This window comes from Hyperoodon ampullatus (genome assembly GCF_949752795.1).
Source record: "Hyperoodon ampullatus genome assembly, chromosome: X".
In the NCBI taxonomy this organism is placed as follows: Eukaryota; Metazoa; Chordata; class Mammalia; order Artiodactyla; family Ziphiidae; genus Hyperoodon; species Hyperoodon ampullatus.
In genome coordinates, this window is record NC_136913.1 from 82146289 (window position 1) to 82165041 (window position 18753).

Below are 18753 nucleotides of genomic sequence, written 5' to 3' on the forward strand. Positions count from 1 at the left end.
TCTAGTTGGTAGTCTGTGTTTCTTAAGTTTTCTCTTTTTTCAGTTATTATTCCTGTTATGGGAAACACTCCTGCTTCACTGAAAGTAAGAATCAGATATGCATGGCATAACTCCAGTGCTACTGAATTTCTGCTCCACTTTCTCCTCTGTGTCACACCAAACTCACTACAGTATCTTGATACCGATTTCTGCTCCTTACCCCCTTAAGATGATTCTCATCACGAATTTCTTAATGATCATCATTTCGTTCACTATAAGGTTCCTTGATCCTATCAAGTATACCAGAGATCAGGAACTCATTCTTCAAGCTCATTAATCCATCCATCCTTTCAACAAATATGGACTGTCTACTATATGCCAGGCACTGTGTTGGGCTCTGGGGGCAAAATGGTAAACAAAAATAGACATGGACTCTGACAGAATGAAGATCACGGTATAGTCATCAAGACATACCTGGTTAAAAAGTTATTATTTAAAGAAAAAACTCTAAGAATGCTAAGGGTATGAAGGAGAGGAGCATTGAGTAGCATTTAATAGAAGGGGTTGTCCTAGTTAGGAAGGTCAGGGAAGGCTTCTCTGAAGTCATATTTGAGCTTAAGTATGAAGAATGAATATCAGTTAAGTAAGCAAAGCATAGGGGGATAAAGGAATTCCCATCAGAAAGAAAAGGATTGGCATGGACCTGGAGCCAGGGAGCACAAGGACATTTTAAGAAACTGAAAAAAAAATATTAGAATGACTGGCATACAGGAAGTTAAGGTTGGAGACTAAAGCAAAAGCCAAAGACTATAAGCCATGTTAAAGATTTTAATTATATCTTAATAACAAAAGAAAACATTGAATTTGGGTGTGGGGGCATTTTTTTTACAGAACTAGAACAAAAAATCTTAAAATTTGTATGGAGACAAAAAAGACCCCGAATAGCCAAAGCAGTTTTGAGGGAAAAAAAACGGAGCTGGAGGAATCAGACTCCTTGACTTCAGACTATGCTACAAAGCTACACTTATCAAGACAATATGGTACTGGCACAAAAATAGAGATATAGATCAATGGAACAGGATAGAAAGACCAGAGATAAACCCATGCACCTATGGTCAACTAATCTATGACAAAGAGACAAGGATATACAATGGAAAAAAGACTGTTTCTTCTATAAGTGGTGTTGGGAAAACTGGACAGCTACATGTAAAAGAACTAAATTAGAGCACTCCCTAACACCATACACAAAAATAAACTCAAAATGTATTAGAGAAAAAAAAAGAGAAAATGTATTAGAGATCTTAATGTAAGACTGGACACTATAAAACTCTTAGAGGAAAACATAGGAAGAACACTCTTTGACATAAATCACAGCAAGATCTTTTTTGATCCACCTCCTAGAGTAATGGAAATAAAAACAAAAATAAACAAATGGGACCTAAGGAAACTTAAAAGCTATTGCACAGCAAAGTAAACTACAAACAAGACAAAAAGACAACCCTCAGAATGGGAGAAAATATTTGAAAATGACTCAATGAATGAAAGATTAACACCAAAATATATAAACAGCTCATGCAGCTCAATATCAAAAAAAAAAAAAAAAAAAACAAGCCAATCCAAAAATGGGCAGAAGACCTAAATAGACATTTCTCCAAAGAAGACATACAGATGGCCAAGAAGCACATGAAAAGCTGCTCAACATCACTAATTACTAGAGAAATGCAAATCAAAACTACAATGAGGTATCACCTCACACCATTTAGAATGGGCATCATCAGCAAATCTACAAACAACAAATGCTGGAGAGGGTGTGGAGAAAAGGGAACCCTCTTGCACTGTTGGTGGGAATGTGAATTGATACAACCACTGTGGAGATCAGTATAGAGGTTCCTTAAAAAACTAAAAATAGAATTACCATATGACCCATCAATCCCACTACTGGGCATATACCCAGAGAAAACCAAAATTCAGAAAGGCACATGCAGCCCAATGTTCATTGCAGCACTATTTACAATAGGCAGGTCATTGAAGCAACCTAAATGCCCATCGACTGGTGAATGGATAAAGAAGGTATTGTACATATATACAATGGAATATTACTCAGTTATATAAAGGAATGAAACTGGGTCATTTGTAGAGACGTGGATGAATCTAGAGACTGTCATACAGAATGAAGTAAGTCAGAAAGAGAAAAACAAGTATCGTATGTTAACGCATATATGTGGAACCTAGAAAAATGGTACAGATGAACCTGTTTGCAGGGCAGAAATTGAGACACAGATGTAGAGAGCAAACCAAGGGGGGAAAGCAGCGGGGGTTGGGGGGGTGATGTGATGAATTGGGAGATGAGAATGACATATATGCACTAATATGTATAAGATGGGTAACTGATAAGAACCTGCTGTATGTATGTGTGTGTGTGTGTGTGTGTGTATATATATATATATATATATATATATATATATATATATATATATGAATGGATGAGGAAGAAAATGAGGTACAATTAAAGTGGATCCTTTCAGAAGATCCTTACTTTATATAGTACAAGGTGTTGACTGAAAAAAAAACATACACAACATAAAAGTTGAGAATTATGTTTTCTTCAGCAGATATACCAAGGACTTAAGCCCAGGAGACAGGCACTCAGACAGCTCTGACAGACTGTTCCAAAGACGTAAAGGAGGACCCAGGATACATAGGAATTTTGGCAAAAAAAAAAAAAAAAAAAAAAAGCTATTCAGAACATCAAAAGATTACTATTAATTAAAGAAAACCAGACACATTAAGTTAATGAACATAGCACTTTTCTTTATATGGGACAATGCAACAGTCTTGGTTCATTGAAATCAATCCTTTGATATGCATGTTAACTATCTAGGGTCAGTATCCTGTTTTTCTCCATCCCAAATTCCCTCAGGGTACACAGTCAGGGGCGTCTGCAAGTGGCTGATGGCCACAACATCCTTTGCTTACTGATATGGCTGGCAAAATTTACAATAGTTTGAATGGTTTGTTTAATTGGAGATGGAAACAAATGGGTGATTTCAAGAGATATTTAGGAAGAGGTAAAATAAATGGTTTTAGTGACAGATTGGATGTAGAGGTAAAAGTGATGAAGCGATTGAAGTTAACTCCATCTTTTTGGCTTATGCAACTACATGCATGGTGGTATCATATAGAAAACTAGGGGAACATGTGAAGAGGACCATATTTGGGACATGTTGGGGAGATCCTACGTATTCTATTTTGGGCATGTTGAGTTTGAGGTAGGACTTTTGATCCATCCAAGTGGCAATGTCAAGTAAAGAACTCAATATATGCATGTGTATCCCAGAGAAGAGGCCAAGATCACCTCCTGGATGAACTCTTTTACCTCCGTTACTAGCAGGAAGACCAGTTTTCATTTATACTATGCAGAAGTGGTGGCTACCTCAGGCCAGAACACAAACATTGCAGCTTTTCCCACACTGACCAGACTTTACATGGCTGAAATTAAACTACTAAACTTCTAGAAAATCTATAAACAGATTTTAGCCTCTGATTTCCTAGTTCTAGGGGCTCCTGGGAACATGGATTTAAAGAAGACTAATTGACCATTCTCCTCCCTACTAACTTTTCCTGGCTTGCTAGATAGTAGTAATTCACTATTTTTTCACAGCTAGGAAGGAGGCTAACATCTTTCATAAAAAACAAATATGGGGCTTCCCTGGTGGCACAGGGGTTGAGAGTCCACCTGCTGATGCAGGGGACACGGGTTCGTGCCCCTGTCCAGCAGGATCCCGCATGCCGTGGAGCAGCTGGTCCAGTGAGCCATGGCCGCTGGGCCTGCACGTCCAGAGCCTGTGTTCCGCAATCGGAGAGGCCACAGCAGTGAGAGACCTGTGTACCGCAAAAACAAACAAACAAACAAACAAACAAAAAACAAATATGTAGGTACCAAAATCTCTTTACTAATTTTAGCATGTGTTCCCTATAACTATACACTTCTACGAGACTGTCTTTCACATACTAAGTATTTAGTAAATGTTGTATGCTTACATCTAGTGTAGCCTGCCTTCAACAAGAAACTCATAGATAAAAGGACCTGTGATTTATTGAGTTGTACTCTATAATGCCTTATACAGCACCATATACATGAAAGTACAGAGTAAATATATCAAATCATGACTTTAGGCACAGGTAGATAAGAGATACAAAAGAACAAGGGAGACAATTATTCTAATGTGTAAATCTCATTCATCCCATGATTTAAAGTGTTTTACAAGAATCCACAAGAAGATGAAGTTTTTCTAGAGTGCACCAATTCTTAATTCTTAATATAAAAATAACAAGACATTACATGGTTCTTGAATCTAAAATGCCTGTGGAAAGAGCAAGGAAAAAGCCATTTCAATAAAAATAGCAAGTTTTTCAATATTTAAATAAACTGCTTTCCCAAAGTCTCTCTTCCTCCAAAAACTCTCTTGAAGATAAATTGGCTCATTTATTTCAAAGGAAATTTATAGTGAATTAGGTTTGAAAAGTGGACTGAAATGTAACTCATACTAATGTTGGGATGTGGGAATATAAATATAAATGTGAATTGAGTTCTTTGTATTTTATACTTTAATCAATCATACTGATTTGTATATTCTAACTAAAACCAGTGGTTCAGAAGCATCTAGTCCAGTCTTTCTCAAAGTGTTTTTCAAGGATCACACTTAATGCCTAATCCTGAGAGATATTCAGTTAAAAGGGGGATCCATGGCCATATAACTTTGGGAAAGCATATACAATACCCTACTTTTGCTTCACAGTATACCACTGCATATTAATGCTTCGAAAGTCCTAAGAAGTCTCCTAGTAATAAAATCTAAAACCCTTACTATGGTTTAACAGGCTCTACATAATCTAGACCTTCACTGCATCTTGGACCTCATTCCCCACCTCGCTCCACCTCACTATTACACTTCAGCCACACTGGCCTTCACCATGGTCCTCAAATACATCAAGCTTATTCCCATATTAGAGCCTTTGAATTTGCTCTTTCCTCTACTTTGAAAACTCTCCCCACCCCACCCCCAATCATAGCATGGTTGGCTCCCTCATTACATTCAAGTTTCTGTTCAAGTAACACCTTCTCCAATATCTCTCTTTACCTCCGGTCTAAAATGAACCTCAAAACCCCACCAGTCTTCATCATTTTTCCTGCTTTAATATCTTTCACAGCAGCTTTATCTATCTGATATTAACATGACATATTTGCTGTTCATCTATATCTTTCCCTAAAGTCTAAGTGTCATGATGGTAAGGCCTTGTTCTGTCTTGTTGAACAATGGTTAAACAATACCTGGAGCACAAATATTCATTGAATGAATGAATGAATAAACGAATAAATAATCCTCTTCACATTTGCTTAACCAAGTGTTCCAAAAATTGTTTGATCATGGTATTCTTCCCTCATGTAACACATATTAAACATTTAAAGGAACTAGTGTTCTATAGAACAAACACTTTTTGGAAATTCTGATCCAGGCTAATGTAATCTGAAAAAGAGAACATTGCCAGAGGCTTAAGAAGAAAAAAATAGTCTGGTTGGTGGAATATCTAAGACATGTGGAGAACTGTTAGTGTTATAATTGAGAAGAAAAAAAAGAAAGACAATTAACTGTTCCAATTAATGTTTAATCTATATAAAAATACTATTTTAATTATTTTCAAAGATTCTTTGAATTTATCAGACTGATCAAATTATAAATTATGTTAGATTTGTATGCTTAAAAAGAAGTAATGTAAGAGCAGAGGTTACATTAAGCAAACATATTCTAACTGTATTAATTCAATAAAGGATGTTATGATTAAGTTACCTACTGAAAGAACTAAGACAGGTGGCTTAGTTAATTAGTGAACTTAGTTAAGTAAAAGGGTGAAGCAACATGACTCAGTCTTTGCTTATGATTTAAGACTTTAGGTCTCCAGTATATAAACATCATCCCTTTTTTCCTTTCCTACAGTGTTGCCATAATTTTTTAACTTCACACCTAGAAAAGTGTGATTAACTCTTAGAAGAATTTGAATGATAAAACTGTGGTCTCAAATAAGTATTGCAGTACATCTGGACCTGTTCTTGTTGTTTCCATTTATTTCAGCATCTATGAAGTAAACTTGTACAATTAAAGTTAATGAGCTCTTTAATTGCCAGGAGGTAATAGGGTACTTTTTATTGTATTACAAAGGCAAAACTAATGTCAGCAAAGGTTCCCTTCAAAGTCTAGCACATAGCAAATTTCCTTCCAGCTGTTTGGAGTGAGGGTGGGTATAGGTGAAGGTAGCAGGACTAGAGGGCTATGGGTAGTGAGAATAAAGAGACAATCACTATTATCACACTTAGTGTGCTTTCTCAGACTACTGGAAAATAAGAAGCAAAAAATGAACTCTGCCTGATTTTCCACCCCCCCAAATAAGAAAGCTGAGCAGTTCCAGCATCTCAGGAAAAATATGTTTGACAGAGAGATAAGATAAAGCAATGATGAAGGGTTTCAACTATCTGTTGGTGCAGAAGGAAGGAAAGATGGTGAAAGGAAGAAGGAAAAGATGTGTTTTTCCACTTTAATGCTAGGATTGGCACAACTACAGAAAGGACTTGATATATTCTGTTTTTACAAGGGATGGTGAGGAACTGTTAGAAGTGACTAGGCCCTTTTTCTCAGAGCTTGCATTATACAATAAGGACAATATGTTTATGTTATAATCATCACTCCCAGGCAGCTGAGTATACAAAACTAAAAGTAAAAAGAAAAGTGATGATACTTACTGAATAAGAGGATACTTTTCAGACAGGAAAGGGTACTGATAATCTGTATGTATTATGGTATAAATTTCAAATTATTTTTTAAATTTCTTTTTAGGTAGAAGGAATAGATTATCTCCAATCTAGCCACATTTTGTCACCAGTAATGTTACAATCAGTAATATGCATTAGGAGACATATGGATGGAGTCAAGGATAGAGTCTATATTATTTGAATGGAGAAAAGTAACTGATCTCTATGGAGTTTGAATTCCTAAATATCAATTTTCCAGGTTTGGCTTCTAATATAATGGTTCTAAAATGCTAATCCATGGACTATGGTACTGGATAAGGTTTCTTCTTTTACTGATCTATGGTAAAATTACAAAAATCACAATTTTATATATAGTCAGTTTAACCCCCCACTGTCCCTTTTTCAAAAGGATTGCTCATCTTTTCTACTTTTTTGATGTTAACATGTCTTTTCTTATATGAAATAAGTATATGATACCATGTGTCTTAAACAGTACACTTTCTTGGCACAATCAAAAGCTGGCAGCCAAACTTGTTTCTCAAAATTTCAAGAGGAGCATTTTAATCCCCAAATTTTAAACCCAATTGACACTCCAATTTTATAGCATACCAATTTCTGAGATATTTAAAATCAATTGAGTATTATTTCAACCAGGGACTGAATCCGGGACACTGCAGTGAAAGCCCAGGATCCTAACCACTAGGCCACCAGGGAACTCCCTATAGGTACCTCTTTATATAAGCAGGTATCCACTATTTATCAAGAAATCCAATTCTCTTCACATACTAATGAATTCCTGTAAAACATCAATAGACTTTATGGGACTTCCATTTCTACCAGTATGACCATCCAAGTGCCATGACCATTTTTAAAAAAAGAAAATCAGAGAACAAAGTAACATGACTGAGAACCAACAGAAATAGAAAACAGAATAGTAATCCAACAATAATTCAGAAATTGGAACTATAAGACACATAATATTAAATAATTGTGTGTAAAGTTTCAAAAAATAAAAGTGAGGTTTGAAAATAAAAGTAATGGCAAGCATATCTAAAAATGAAAAAAGAATTTCAAGTTATCTAATTTATATTTTATACTTTAATAATTTAAAAAATCTCAACCATTAGTAAAAGCATTAAATGCACCTAACAACATAGAAAACTGGAAGATAGATCTAAATAAATCATTAGTATGCCATATGGAAAGACAGAGATGCAAAATATACAAAAAAGATTTAAGAGACATGGAACATGGAGTAAAAGTTTTAACACCCATATAATTGGAGTTCCAAAGGAGATGAGGGAGAGAAAGGGGCAGAGGTAATATTTGAAGATTTAATGGTTAAGAATTTTCCAGAATTTAAAAAAGATAGTAATATACGAGTTCAACAAGCATAATAAATCTCAGAGTTTACATAAAAGGAAGCTCACTTTTACACACATCATAGTGAAAGTGAAGAATACTACAATGAAAAGATTTTTAAAGCAGCTGGAAAAGAAAAGAAAAAATCACATACAAAAATGTAGTTATACTAATGGCTAGCTTTTCAAAAGCAAGAATAGAAACCAGAAGACAGTGGATTTATATCTTCATTGTGCTGAGAAAAATAGATGTCAACCAAGAGATCTATTTCCAGGAGAAATATATTTTAACAATGAGGGTGAAATAAAGACAATTTAAAGGTAACCAAAATGTACTGAGATTTATACTACCAGACCATCAATAAAACGAATGCCAAAGGAAGTACTTCAAGCAGAAGAAAAATTATCCCCCATGGAATGCCTGAGATAAAGGAAAGAAGAGCAAAGACTGGTAAATATTGACTCTATAAAAATAATATTTCATGGAGTTATAATATAGAAATAAATAACACAACAATAACATATGAGTGGGAAGGGAAGATTGTCCTTAATGTACTCTAATATCTTAATTGATTGGAGGAATTTAAATATATTAATTTAGGCATCCATAAATTAGGTAGTTATGTTAAATTTCCTGTGGCTCTCATTTAAGGAATGGGTGCAGAGTATATACATTCTAAAATAGTAGAGACAAGAAAGGAATGGGAAAAAATAAACCAAAACATGCCAAGAAAGGAGAGAAAAATAAAAATAGAAAATATGGAGCAAATAGAAGGCATAAAATAAGCTAGTAGGGAAATACCCAAATATACCAATACTTATAATAAATATAAGTGAACTAAATATAAAAAGTCCTGTTAAAAGACAAAGATAATTGAACTTTTTTTCCACATAGCTATATGTTGTTCATAAGAGACACAACTAAAAACATAAGAGAAAAATAGAGTAAAAGTAAAATTATGACAAAAAAGTATAACAAATACTACATGAAATAAAACTAGTTTACCTATACTGATATCAAGTAAAATATACTTTATGATAAAAAGGCAACTAAATAATGACAAAAGGTCATTTCACCAAGAAGATATAACAATTCTAAATATGTATGTACCAATAACGTAGTGTCAAATTATATAAAACAAAAACTGACAGACTTACAGGAGAAAATTTAAAATCCACAATTATAGTTGGATATTTTTAATTAACCTCTTTCTCATTATTTGGAAAATTAAAAAGGCAAAGAATTCAGTAAGGGTATAGAATATTTGAACAATCTAGTTAGCAAATCTGATCTAATAGATGAATATAGAACACCTCAGAATACTAATTATTTTGAACACATTTAGAAAATGTACATTCTGAGTAAAAATCCAAGTCTCAATAAATACAACATATATCAGCATTACACAGAGCAAATTCACTGACAATAATACAATTAAATTATAAATCAGCGACATGAAGATATACTAGAAAATAACCATATGTTTCTTAAAAAATTAAGAAATATACTTCTAAGTAACTCTTAGGTCCAAGAAGAAATCAAAGTTAAAATTAGAAAATGTACTAAGTTAAACAATAATAAAATACTATATATTAAATTTTCAGGGACAGAACTTGTATCACATTAAAATTGGCTTCAGATTCTTTGACTCTCTTCCCATTGAGATATTGGTTCTACTTCCCCATATTTTCCCCTCCTCTTGAATATGGGATAGACTAGGATTGCTTTGGCCAATAAAGTAGGGTGGAAGTGCAGCTTTGTCAGTTCCACGTCTAATCTTTAGGAACTTGGAAGCTTCTGTTTCAGTCTGTTGAACACCTGAGCAACCATGTAATAAGTCCAACTACCCTAATGCTACTATACATTGAAAAAGCCCTAACAAAGCGCAGTTTGAAAGGCAGTGTGGAGAAATACAGAGGGAGGCAGAGAGAGAACACGAGTGCATACATCTAAAGTAGTATTTAGAAGGAAATTTATTCTCTTAAATTATGACATTAGAAAAGAATAAGGGCTGAAAATTAATGGGCTGAGCATCCAGTTTAAGAAATGAGAAAAATAATAGAAAAACAAATATAAATAAAATACAAGGGAAAAATAAATATAAGAGCAGAAATGAACTACAAAGCAAACTTAGAAAAAGGAAGATAAATAAAGCAAAATGTTTTTTTGAAAAGACTGATAAAACTGACCCAAAATAGATAAATAAAAATAAAAACCTAAAATGGCAAAACAGAAAAATATGAGGGAGTAAAAAAGAAAGTTACAAATAAAACACCTTTGGAATAAAAAAGGCAGAAATAGGATATTGGAAATAACTTTATCTTCATAAACGAAAAAGCTTAGATAAAAGAACTTAATAAAATGACTTAATAAAGGTGTTTTAGGAGTAAAGATAATATCCAAATATTAAAGAAATGGAATCAGTAGTTTAAAATAGTCTCACAATGAAAACTTCAGGACCATATGGTTGTATTAGTGAGATCTATCAAGCAATCAAGAAATAAATAACCTCAATTTTTCACAAACTATTCCAGAGTATAAAAAAGAGGAAACCCCCCTGGCTCATTTCCCTGAGACTAGCAAAACCATGATATAAGAGTCTTAGAAGGAAAAGGAAGTTTATAAGCCAATATGTCTCACGAAATTGATGCAAAATAATAAGCAAATTATCAGTAAGTCAAATTCAGTGCAAGAAACATTAGACGCCATGACAAAGCTGGGCTTATCCTGGAATTTAAAGTTGATAACACTCAATAAACAATATAATTGTCAAACCTGAGTCCTCATTCCACCCCATTCTCCAACCATGCATAAAGATTTGAATGCAAGTAATTATTTGGGGAAATTGAAAGTGAAAAAATGGACAGCCAGTGTAATGGAGCAGTTTCAAATATGGGTAACTTGGCTTTGACCATTGTGGAGCCACAAAGAAAACACCTCAGAATTATCCATTCCAAACAGAGAAGATAAAAATATTTTTTGACTGGCTTGAGTTGTCGCAGGGGGACTTTAACTCTTTCTTATTTCGAATCTGCACATAACCTCCAAGCAGGTACCCAGGGCTTTCTACACCATGGCATCAGAGAAGTCCCTGGGTCAGAGGATGAGAGATAAGAAGTACAGCAAGGGGGGTTACCAAAGGGGAAGGGCAGAGATGGATGAATGAGGAGTATGGTATTAACAGATACAAACCACTATACATATAGTAGATAAGCAACAAAGATTTACTGTATAGCACAGGGAATTATACTTACTATCTTGTGATGACACATAATGGAAAATAATCTGAAAAAATATGTGTATATACATATATATATATACATACATATATATATATATATATAACTGAATCACTTTGTTGTACATCAGAAACTAACACAATACTGTACATCAACTATACTTTAAAACAAAACAAAAAAAAAAAAAGAAGTACAGCAGAGGTGAATCCTCTCAGATTACACCTGCACAAAGCTGATTGCCCTGCCTGCCACCACAAGGAGTATAGTAAAAGGTAGACTTAAATATCTAAAGGTGTGGCCAAGTGGTATACAATACGATAATTCACCACATTAACAACTAAAAGGGAAAAAATCATCTCAAGAGCTTCAGAAAAAAGTTTTCAATAAAATTCAATACCATTCAAGGGGGACCCGGAGGAAGATGGAGGAAGAGTAAGACGCGGAGATCACCTTCCTCCCCACAGATACATCAGAAATTCATCTACACGTGGAACAACTCCTACAGAACACCTACTGAACGCTGACAGAAGACCTCGGACCCCCCAAAAGGCAAGAAACTCCCCACATACCTGGGTAGGTCAAAAGAAAAAAAGAATAAACAGAGACAATAGGATAAGGACGGGACCTGCACCAGTGGGAGGGAGCCGTGAAGGAGGGAAGGTTTCTACACACTACAAGCCCCTTCGCGGGCGGAGACTGCAGGTGGCGGAGGGGGAAAGCTTCGGAGTAGCGGAGGAGAGCACAGCAACAGGGGTGCGGAGGGCAAAGCAGAGAGATTCCGGCACAGAGGATCGGTGCCCTCAGGCACACACCAGCCCGAGAGGCTTGTCGGCTCGGCCGCCGGGGCGGGCGGGGCTGGGAGCTGAGGCTCGGGTATCGGCTTTCAGTCGGAGCGCAGGGAGAGGACTGGGGCTGGCGGCAGGAAGAGAGCCTGAAGGGGTTAGTGCACCACGGCTAGCCCGGAGGGAGTCCGGGGAAAGGGTCTGGAGCTACCGGAGAAGCAAGAGACTTTTTACCCTTTTGTTTCCTGGTGCGCGAGGAGAGGGCATTAAGAGGGCTGCTTGGGGAAGCACCGGAGACAGGCGCGAGCCGCGGTTAAGGTGCGGACTTCGGAGACGGGCGTGGGACGCTGGGGCTGCTGCTGCTGCCACCGCCGCCGCAGCCGCCGCCGCCGCCGCCGCGGGGCCTGTGTGCGAGCGCGGGTCACTGTCTGCCCCGCCTTCCGGGGGGCCTGTGCACCCCGCCACTGCCAGGGTCCCGGGACCCGGTGACGGCTTTCCCGGGAAAGCGAACGGAGCGCCACGGGCTGCTGCAACGTCACGCCGGCCTCTGCCGACGCAGGCCCGCCCCACACTGCGCGCCCCTCCCTCCTCTCTGCCTGAGTGAGCCAGAGCCCCCGAATCAGCGGCCCCTTTAAACCCGTCCTGTCTGAGCGAAGAACGGACGCCCTCCGGCGACCTACGCGCAGAGGCGGGGCCAGGTCCAAGGCTGAGACCCGGGAGTTGTGAGAGCAGAGACAGGGAAATCTCTCTGTGCAGCCTCGGAGGCAGCGGATTAAAGCTCCACGGTCCATTTGATGTGCCCTGCGTCTGTGGAGTGCATGAATGGACAACGAATCATCCCAAATTGAGGAAGTGGACTTTGAGGACAAGATTTAAGACTTTCCCCCCTTTTTCCTCTTTTTACAACGAATTATCCCAAATTAAGGAGGTGGACTTAGCAAGATTTCAGACTTCTCGCCCTTTTCCTCTTTTTACAACGAATTATCCCAAATTGAGGAGGTGGACTTGGAGAGCAAGTTTTTGATTTTTCCCCCTGCTCTCTTTTTGTGAATGTGTATGTGTAATCTTCTGTGTAAGATTCTCTCTGTATAGCTTTGCTTCCACCATATGTCCCAGGTTTCCATCGGTCCGTGTTTTTTTTCAATAATTACTTTTTAATTTTAATAACGCTATTATATTTCATACTTTATTCTATTTTACTTACCTGCTCTTTCTTTTTTTCCTACCTTCCCTTCCTCCCTCCCTCCGCTCCTCCTTTCCTTCTTTCTTTTTCTTTCCTCCCTCCCTCCCACCCTTCTTCTTTCCACTTTCATTTTCTTTCCTTCCTCCCTCCCGCCCTCCTGTCTTTCTTTCTTTCTTTCCTTCCTCCCTCCTTCCCTTCTTCCATTCACTCTTCCTTTTGCTTTCATTCCTACCTCCCTCCTTCCTTTCTTTCTTTCTTTCTTTCCATCCTTCCTCCCTCCCTCCCTCCTTTCTTTCTTTCTTCCTTCCTTCCTTTCTTCCCTTCTTCCTTTCTTTCCCTCTCTCTTTCTTTCTTCTACTAATTCTTTCTTTCTACTTTTTCTCCCTGTTGTTCTGAGCCGGGTGGATGAAAGGCTCTTGGTGCTGCAGCCAGGAGTCAGTGCTGTGCCTCTGAAGCGGGAGAGCCAACTTCAGGACACGAGTCCACAAGAGACCTCCCAGCTCCACATAATATCAAGCAGTGAAAATCTCCCAGAGATCTCCAACTCAACACCAGCACCCAGCTTCAGTCAACGACCAGCAAGCTACAGTGCTGGACACCCTATGCCAAGCACCTAGCAAGGCAGGAACACAACCCCACCCATTAGCAGAGAGGCTACCTAAAAACATAATAAGGCCACAGGCACCCCAAAACACACCACCAGACGTGGACCTGTCCACCAGAAAGACAAGATCGAGCCTCAACCACCAGAACACAGGCATTAGTCCCCCCCACCAGGAAGCCTACACAACCTACTGAAACAACCTTAGCCACTGGGGACAGACACCAAAAACAACGGTAACTACGAATCTGCAGCCTGCAAAAAGGAGACCCCAAACACAGTAACATAAGCAAAATGAGAAGACAGAAAAACACGCAGCAGGAGAAGGAGCAAGATAAAAACCTACCAGACCTAACAAATGAAGAGGTAATGGGCAGTCTACCTGAAAAAGAATTCAGAATAATGACAGTAAAGCTGATCCAAGATTCTATTTCCAAGATCCATAATCTTGGAAATAGAATAGACAAAATGCAAGAAACAGTTAACAAGGACGTAGAAGAACTAAAGATGAATCAAGCATCAATTAAAAACACAATAAATGAAATGAAAAATACTCTAGATGGGATCAATAGCAGAATAACTGAGGCAGAAGAACGGATAAGTGAGGTGGAAGATAAAATAGTGGAAATAACTGCTGCAGAGCAAAATAAAGAAAAAAGAATGAAAACAACAGAGGACAGTCTCAGAGACCTCTGGGACAACATTAAACGCAACAACATTCGAATTATAGGAGTTCCAGAAGAAGAAGACAAAAAGAAAGGGACTGAGAAAATATTTGAAGAGATAATAGTTGAAAACTTCCCTAATATGGGAAAGGAAATAGTTAATAAACTCCAGGAGGCACAGAGAGTCCCATAAAGAATAAATCCAAGGAGAAATACGCCAAGACACATATTAATCAAACTGTCAAAAATTAAACACAAAGAAATCATATTAAAAGCAGCAAGGGAAAAACAGCAAATAACACAGAAGGGAATCCCCATCAGGTTAACAGCTGATCTCTCAGCAGAAACTCTACAAGCCAGAAGGGAGTGGCAGGACATAATTAAAGTGATGAAGGAGAGAAACCTGCAACCAAGATTACTCTACCCAGCAAGGATCTCATTCAGATTTGATGGAGAAATTAAAACGTTTACAGACAAGCAAAAGCTGAGAGAGTTCAGCACCACCAAACCAGCTTTACAACAAATGCTAAAGGAACTTCTCTAGGCAAGAAACACAACAGAAGGAATATACCTACAATAACGAACCCAAAGCAATTAAGGAAATGGGAATAGGAACATACATATCAATAATTACCTTAAATGTAAATGGACTAAATGCTCCCACCAAAAGACACAGAGTGGCTGAATGGATACAAAAACAAGACCCATATATATGCTGTCTACAAGAGACCCACGTCAGACCTAGAGACACATACAGATTGAAAGTAAGGGGATGGAAAAAGATATTCCATGCAAATGGAAATCAAAAGAAAGCTGGAGTAGCAATTCTTATATCAGACAAAATAGACTTTAAAATAAAGACTATTAGAAGAGTCAAAGAAGGACACTACATAATGATAAAGGGATCGATCCAAGAAGATATAACAATTGTAAATATTTATGCAACTAACATAGGAGCACCTCAATACATAAGGCAAATACTAACAGTCATAAAAGGGGAAATCGACAGTAACACAATCATAGTAGGGGACATTAACACCCCACTTTCACCAATGGACAGATCATCCAAAATGAAAATAAATAAGGAAACACAAGCTTTAAATGATACATTAAACAAGATGGACTTAGTTGATATTTATAGGACATTCCATCCAAAAACAACAGAATACACATTTTTCTCAAGTGCTCATGGAACATTCTCCAGGATAGATCATGTCTTGGGTCACAAATCAAGTCTTGGTAAATTTAAGAAAATTGAAATTTTATCAAGTATCTTTTCCGACCACAATGCTATGAGACTAGACATAAATTACAGGAAAAGATCTGTAAAAAATACAAACACATGGAGGCTAAACAATACACTACTCAATAACGAAGGGATCACTGAAGAAATCAAAGAGGAAATTAAAAAATACCTAGAAACAAATGACAATGGAGACACGACGACCCAAAACCTATGGGACGCAGCAAAAGCAGGTCTAAGGGGGAAGTTTATAGCAATACAATCCCACCTAAAGAAACAGGAAACATTTGGAGTAAACAACCTGACCCTGCACCTAAAGCAATTAGAGAAAGAAGAACAAAAAAACCCCAAAGTTAGCAGAAGGAAAGAAATCATAAAGATCAGATCAGAAATAAATGAAAAAGAAATGAAGGAAACGATAGCAAAGATCAACCAAACTAAAAGCTGGTTCTTTGAGAAGATAAACAAAATTGACAAACCATTAACCAGACTCATCAAGAAAAGAAGGGAGAAGACTCAAATCAATAGAATTAGAAATGAAAAAGGAGAAGTAACAACTGACACTGCAGAAATACAAAAGATCATGAGAGATTACTATAAGCAACTCTATGCCAATAAAATGGACAACCTGGAAGAAATGGACAAATTCTTACAAATGCACAACCTGCCAAGACTGAATCAGGAAGAAATAGAAAATATGAATAGACCAATCACAAGCTCTGAAATTGAAACTGTGATTAAAAATCTTCCATCAAACAAAAGCCCAGGAACAGATGGCTTCACAGGCGAATTCTATCAAGCATTTAGAGAAGAGCTAACACCCATCCTTCTCAAACTCTTCCAAACAATATCAGAGGAAGGAACACTCCCAAACTCATTCTACGAGGCCACCATCACCTTGATACCAAAACCAGGAAAGGATGTCACAAAGAAAGAAAACTACAGGCCAATATCACTGATGAACATAGATGCAAAAATCTTCAACAAAATACTAGCAAACAGAATCCAACAGCACATTAAAAGGATCATACACCATGATCATGTGGGGTTTATTCCAGGAATGCAAGGATTCTTCAATATATGCAAATCAATCAATGTGATACACCATATTAACAAACTGAAGGAGAAAAACCATATGATCATCTCAATAGATGCAGAGAAAGCTTTTGACAAAATTCAACACCCATTTATGATAAAAACACTGCAGAAAGTAGGCATAGAGGGAACTTTCCTCAACATAATAAAGGCCATGTATGACAAACCCACAGCCAACATTGTCCTCAATGGTGAAAAACTGAAACCATTTCCACTAAGATCAGGAACAAAACAAGGCTGCCCACTCTCACCACTCTTATTCAACATACTTTTGGAAGTTTTAGCCACAACAATGAGAGAAGAAAAAGAAATAAAAGGAATCCAAATTGGAAAAGAAGAACTAAAGCTGTCACTGTTTGCAGATGACATGATACTATACATAGAGAATTCTAAAGATGCTACCGAAAAACTACTAGAGCTAATCAATGAATTTGGTAAAGTAGCAGGATACAAAATTAATGTACGGAAATCTCTGTCATTCCTGTACACTAATGATGAAAAGTCTGAAAATGAAATCAAGAAAACACTCCCATTTACCATTGCAACAAAAAGAATAAAATATCTAGGAATAAACCTACCTAAGGAGACAAAACACCTGTATGCAGAAAATTATAAGACACTGATGAAAGAAATTAAAGAGGATACAAATAGATGGAGAGATATACCTTGCTCCTGGATTGGAAGAATCAATATTGTGAAAATGACTCTACTACCCAAAGCAGTCTACAGATTCAATGCAATCCCTATCAAACTACCACTGGCATTTTTCACAGAACTAGAACAAAAAAATTCAAAATTTGTTTGGAAAAACAAAAGACCCCGAATAGCCAAAGCAATCTTGAGAACGAAAAATGGAGCTGGAGGAATCAGGCTCCCTGACTTCAGACTATACTACAAAGCAACAGTAATTAAGACCGTGTGGTACTGGCATAAAAACAGAAAGATAGATCAGTGGATCAGGATAGAAAGCCCAGAGATAAACCCACGCACATATGGCCAACTTATCTTTGATAAAGGAGGCAGGAATGTACAGTGGAGAAAGGACAGCCTCTTCAATAAGTGGTGCTGGGAGAACTGGACAGGGACATGTAAAAGTTTGAGATTAGATCATTCCCTAACACCATACACAAAAATAAGCTCAAAATGGATTAAAGACCTAAATGTAAGGCCAGACACTATCAGACTCTTAGAGGAAAACATAGGCAGAACACTCTATGACATAAATCACAGCAAGATCCTTTTGGACCCACCTCCTAGAGAAATGGAAATAAAAACAAAGATAAACAAATGGGACCTAATGAAACTTAAAAGCTTTTGCACAGCAAAGGAAACCATAAACAAGACCAAAAGACAACCCTCAGAATGGGAGAAAATATTTGCAAATGAAGCAACTGACAAAGGATTAATCTCCAAAATTTATAAACAGCTCATGCAGCTCAATAGCAAAAAAAAAACAACCCAATCCAAAAATGGGCAGAAGACATAAATAGACATTTCTCCAAAGAACATTTACAGACTGCCAACAAACACATGGAAGAATGCTCAACATCATTAGAGAAATGCAAATCAAAACTACAATGAGATATCATCTCACACCAGTCAGAATGGCCATCATCAAGAAATCTAGAAACAATAAATGCTGGAGAGGGTGTGGAGAAGAGGGAACTCTCTTGCACTGCTGGTGGGAATGTGAATTGGTACAGCCACTATGGAGAACAGTATGGAGGTTCCTTAAAATACTAAAAATAGAACTACCATATGACCCAGCAATCCCACTACTAGGCATATACCCTGAGAAA